Source organism: Siphateles boraxobius, unplaced genomic scaffold (genome assembly GCF_051911475.1).
Source record: "Siphateles boraxobius isolate OS27281-9 unplaced genomic scaffold, OSU_SipBor_1 1, whole genome shotgun sequence".
Lineage (NCBI taxonomy): Eukaryota > Metazoa > Chordata > Actinopteri > Cypriniformes > Leuciscidae > Siphateles > Siphateles boraxobius.
This window is the reverse complement of record NW_027508699.1, coordinates 8995864-9001852: the sequence shown is the minus strand read 5'-3', so window position 1 is coordinate 9001852 and position 5989 is coordinate 8995864. Positions and strand designations below refer to the sequence as shown.

The 5989-nt window shown below is 41.1% G+C and overlaps 1 pseudogene across 1 annotated transcript; it reads left to right on the top strand.

Annotated features, from left to right (window-relative positions):
• Positions 1-3783: 3783 nt before the first annotated feature.
• LOC143743121 (uncharacterized) lies at positions 3784-5774 on the top strand (annotated as a pseudogene). Its single transcript, XR_013205499.1, has 3 exons — positions 3784-3820; positions 4530-4664; positions 4717-5774. The product of XR_013205499.1 is annotated as an uncharacterized LOC143743121 (transcript).
• The last annotated feature ends 215 nt before the right edge of the window (positions 5775-5989 follow it).

Here is a 5989-nt window from a genome sequence, read left to right as displayed (position 1 = left end):
GAGTATTGTCTGGCTCGTTTTTATCATAGACATAATAAATACATAGACGCTCAATTGCCCGCTGGAGCTATGTCAACGGTGCCGCCATATTGCGGAGGGCAGCTTTCCCATAACTTTCATACCGGGAATTGAGAATGTTTTTCGTGTGCTGCTTGGGGCTGTACAAATCGCCAGACAATTGAAAACAGGTCTCGAGGAATTACCTTTCACAAGCAAGACTGAACATTTGTTTCTGGTTGTATTTGGCCATTATATAATTAGAAATGTCAAAATACTACTGTTATTGTGTCACGAAATATAGTTTTAATAGTTTTTTAGTCGACAATGTAGTTGTCCAAAGCTCAAATCTATGGTTTATTCATAAAGATAGAGCCCATTTAAAATTTTGATCTGACGTTTTCGGAGTGAGAGATCCAGGCGATCACCGGGCGCTCAGCGCTCATGTACCCCACCTGGAACAGCCTTACCTCGGCTAGTGCTTCTGACGTTTGCCGCTGGCTCTGATGTCTAGTGGTTAAACATGATATATAATTCGTCTTGTGTATATCTAACGAGTGATCTTTGGTCTCATTAACCTATAATTTGTTCCTTGGCAAATCATTTTGTCTGAGGGCAAATTCAAGTTTCATAACTTTATATTTAGGCTATTTTAGCGTTGTATCCTGCTGTAGATGTCTATGTTTTTTTATGATGTTGTGTTTCCAAGCAATACCATGGATCAAATGTGTGAAATCAGAACGGTATATTTATTAAAGATTACAACGAAATGACAGGACATCATATGACAAAAGATGGTTACATAAAATAAAAACAGTGAGAATGCATAACGATACCTCTACATTCACATTTTGTGTCAAACTGAATATGTAGCATAAGTGGGCAAAATGAGTTAACAAGTTCAATATCTTTCCTGGGCTAAAATCACTTCTCGAAAAGATGTGCACAGAGTCAGACAGCAACTTCATATCAGCGCGCCAGCCAGGGCTCGAGACTAACGCCGTCCTATCGTCCTGGGGACGATAGAAAATGTGTTTAGGACGAACAGAAATATTCTCCAGGACGCCTACAGGACGAAAGACATTTTTGTATGTGTGTTCTTTTATTATTATCCTATTAGGCTAACTTACTTAGAAAATGCCAAAATTAACCGACCAAACGCTGAATAACAGTTACAACGGAGCGCGTCTTCTCATGCTGTTACTATAGTTACTATCACTGGCCGCTACTCACCCGTAGACGTGTTCAGCGGTACCGGGTGCATATGGGTGCATCTATCAAATGAATTAATGACATCGCAAATATGTTGCGCTGGTTAAACAACGGTAACGTAAAACAGATTGCTTTGCTTTTCATATTTGCTAAATAATAGCTACCGTCTGTGTCTGTCTCAATGGGGCTGTTTACACCTGGCCACTTCATGCGTTTTCTCAGATCGGATAGCTATCTGATTTATCAAAACTATTCCATTTACATCTGGACACACAAATGTGTTTTTCACAAAACGGAAATAAATCCGATCTTCAATTCCCGCGCTATATGCAGATTTAATATAGTTCACGTCACCGAAAGCAACAGATATGAGCTACATTTTATTGATCATCAGCTAAAATCAAAATCAAATATCGCAATAAGAGAGTGGCAACAGCACTGGTGAGATCATTCCGTTTCTTTACTTTTAATGAAGATGATTATGTCTGCACGCTGGCTTGATGAATAGATCGCTCATCTGCGATGATGCTGAAGTATGCCGTCATATCTGGCTATAACATGACATATAACCTATCACACGTTTATTTTTTAAGCATGGTTGAGAGGAGTTAAATCTACTTGTGCTTTCAAAAACCAGATGCATTTACACTTGTCCAGTTTCGTCTGGAATGAGTCTCAGACCTCCTCCTGAAGTGGTTTGAGTGATCGGATTTAAATCCGTCTCGAATGCGTTTCGGAGTGCATTTACACCTGGTCTTTTCACGATCGGAGAGCTATCCGATCACAGAAAACGTATGAAGTGGCCAGGTGTAAACAGCCCCATAGAGCTTGCTTTGAAAAGCTTGCGCGCCAACGTCATTCATGTCATTGGATCACTTGTGGTGACGATGCAGTGTGGGCAGGCTTAAGAGTCCACACGTGGGGTAGAAGCCGCTGATTGGCTGAGAAGCTTTCACTCAAAGCTTTCCTCAGGCTGCGTATTGGATGAACTGCTAAAATGAAAATCACTCACTAGTCACCATAGGCCTGGGTCAAAATGGACGAGCCCAGTATTTATTTGTTATTGTTTAATCCAACCAACTCAAAAACGTTTTGAGCTGTATGTATTTTTCTCTTAATTTTTGTATATGTAAAAAAAAAGAAAAAAAGAAAAAAAAAAGATTTGTTCTGCATGAATACAAAAAAGCATTTAACTCCTGATTTTTTTTATTAAATCTGTTTTTTACCTGTTTACAGATAACTACTTTGAATGGAGCTAAATAAATATAATAATATATATCATAAAGATGGTGTTTTTAATGGTGTTTTTATTATGTGACTAACAACTATAGATGATAATAACAAAGTACAGAAAAAACATTTTGATTTTGGGACGGTTGACATTCACTTTAGGACGGTTCATATTGTATTCAAAAAAGTTAGTCTGGAGCCCTGGCGCCAGCAAAGCCGTCTAAAGTAGTGATGTTTCGTTCATGAACGATTCGTTCATTTTGAACGAATCTTTAATATGACTCGGGACTACCGAGTTGTCTCAGAGAGTGATTCGTTCATTTTGTGTCGACCGCGCATGCGCATTGCGCCACATATGGGTTCTGAATCTGTACTGGAAACAGAAATGATTAGTTCATCTCTCTCGAGTCTTCGGGTTCGGGATGGGTCCGAGTCTTTCGTTCTTCCTGTCAGTCCATAGAGACTATGCTGTCAGTACCGGAAAGAGAATTGATTAGTTCATCTTTCGAGTCTCGAGTTCGGGTTCGGGATGGGTCCGAGTCTTTCGTTCTTCCTGTCAGTCCAATAGAGGCTATGCTGTCAGTACCGGAAAGAGAAATGATTAGTTAATTTTTTCGAGTCTTCGGGTTTGAGTCCTTCGTTCTTTTGTCACGTGACTTGTCACCGTATTGAATAGCCTACTAATTTACAACCTTTTTACAAACAAGCACATAGTTAAGGTATTAAATATAATAGCACTTAATTAATGTATAATATATAATAAAACATACCACAGTTGCACAAGAAACATTTAGAAAATAGAAGGACAGGGACAATATAAGATGGAACGTTTATTTTACAGATAATGTTTTGCACATATTTTGTATTTTATTTCCTAAATATAAAACAATATACATTCAGACGCAGTCAATAATACGAATATAATGTTGTATTTGATGCGAGATACCAGCGGTCACGTGACAAAAGAACGAAGGATTTAAAACCCGAACTCGAGACTCGAAGAAAATGAACTAATCATTTCTCTGTCCTGTACTGACAGCATAGCCTCTATGGACTGACAGGAAGAACGAAAGACTAGAACCCGAACTCGAGACTCGAGTGATGAACTAATCATTTCTCTTTCCGCTACTGACAGCATAGTCTCTATGGACTGACAGGAAGAACGAAAGACTCGGACCCTGCGAACCCGAACTCGAGACTCGAAAGATTAACTAATCATTTCTATTTCCGGCCCTGCTGCATCACACACACGGCACGGTTGGCCCAGCAGACAGATCCGAGTCAGACACTGGCGAGTCGACAGCTAATGTCTCGAGACACGAGAGGAGAACTAACCTGATAAATATGAAGTTGCAAAGGAAAGAAGGTCTCGGATCAGGAGGTGAGGTGAACTAACAGAATCAGACTGCAATTGCCTGAACTTAAAGGTTGTATCAGCGATTGTGGGTGTTCTGTTTGTGTTTGAAGCGAGATCCCAAACAAACAAAGTTAGCTCACCCCTCCCTCAACGAATTCCAATAGGGCTTGGGCGTCGTGACGTCATCACGTGGCGTGGCCGCCATTTTGGCAGCTTCCTTTACTACTACTCGGACTACTGCGCACTGTTTGTAGACGTACTTCCTCTCAGTTCTGTGGCTTAATTTGATTTAAGTTACGTTATTTAAACCATGGTAACCCGTTGCTGTATTGTGGGGTGTAACCGCGCAACACATAATCATCATGGGAAAAAGATAAAAAAATGGATTAACTTTCCACCGCTTTCCTGCTTGGAAGCGCACCCACGGAGACCTAGTATCCGAGATAACAAAGAGTCGTCGGCTTGCTTGGATCTCGGCTGTAAGACGACCAAACATAACCTTCCACAGTATCCTGGTGTCGATGAGAGTGTGTTCCCTGCATTTTCATTCTGGTACTTTAAAGAAGGTGTACGATTTTCTTTTTATACATTGTTTCTTTCCTTCAACCGCGACACCACATACATACACATGATGCGCGCGCACACAAACACAACACAAACATATCACAACATTATGGTTCTATATGTTTTCAACACTTCTGCTATGCAATCATAATTTTGATTGTGTTACCAGGAAAACCAGCAAATGAAATGTTCAACTCTCATCCAAATTGGGCACCATCAGTAAACCTGGGCCACACTGAGAAGAAGGCCACAAAGACCGCACGCTATGAGAGGCAGGAAAAGAGAAAACGGCAAAGGACTGACAGTACACCTGCGATGGATGAGACAGTTATTACAATTCCTTATATGATCCACAGTGGAGACACCAGCACCAGTAGAGGATGGAGCTGACCAGAGACTGCTGACAGAATGTGACTTCTGTCAGCGTCGGCGCGATGAAATCGACCAGCTGCTGGAAGAGAACAGGGCCCTGAAATGTGAGCTTGGCCAGAGAAAAATGAATGAACATTTCCTGAAGGATGACAACGTCAAAGTGAAGTACTACACTGGACTTCCACACCTTGAAGTTGTCATGGGTGTTCTAGCCTGTGTTGGACCGTACGTGACACAGAGTAGTAAAGTACTGTCACCTTTTCAGATGCTTTTCCTGACTCTCATGCGCCTTAGACTAAATTTACCAATACAACACATTGCCCACCTCTTTTGTGTAGACAGAAAAACTGTTTCCAAAACCTTCAGTAACATCATAAATGTTTTGCATGCCCGCACCAACCTTTTGATTAACTGGCCAGGGCGAGATGCGTTGCATGCAACTATGCCTCATCAGTTTGTGGAGGCCTTTGGGAAGCGTGTTGCCGTTATTCTGGACTGTTTCGAAATATTCATGCAGAGACCATCAAATCTTAAAGCTCAAGCTCAGTCATATTCCCACTACAAACACAACACAACTATGAAGTACCTTATTGGTATTACACCACAGGGCTCAATTTCATTCATTTCCAAGGGATGGGGGGGGGGCGCATCAGTGATAAGCACATAACTGATAACTGTGGGATTCTGGACAAACTGTTACCTGGGGATTTGGTGTTGGCTGATCGCGGCTTTGACATACAGGACAGTGTGGGACTTATGTGTGCCGAGGTAAAGATCCCTGCTTTCACAAAAGGACGCTGTCAACTGGATGCAAGAGATGTGGAGAGCACCAGAAAAATTGCCCCCCTCCGAATTCATGTGGAAAGGGTGATTGGAACCGTCCGCAACAAGTACACTATTTTGTCACAAAAAGTACCGATTCACATGGTGTTGCCATGCAAGGATGAAGACATGACATTCCTTGATAAGATTGTGTCTGTATGTTGTGTTCTCACAAACATGAGCCCTAGTGTTGTGCTGAAATAAATGTGCATTAAATACAGCCATAAGTGTCTGTTTCATCCATACCCACAATCTTCACAATAAACATACTAAGATGCATGTGTCTTATAAACCAGAAGCAATAACAGTATGATGTGCAAAAGCAAGAAGTGTCACAATCAGATGTTTTTCAGTGTTTATTTGCAAGTAGTGCAACCTGAGAACACAGAACGGTGCAGTGTAGTTGGAATGCTTCAAGATAAAAGGTTACAAATA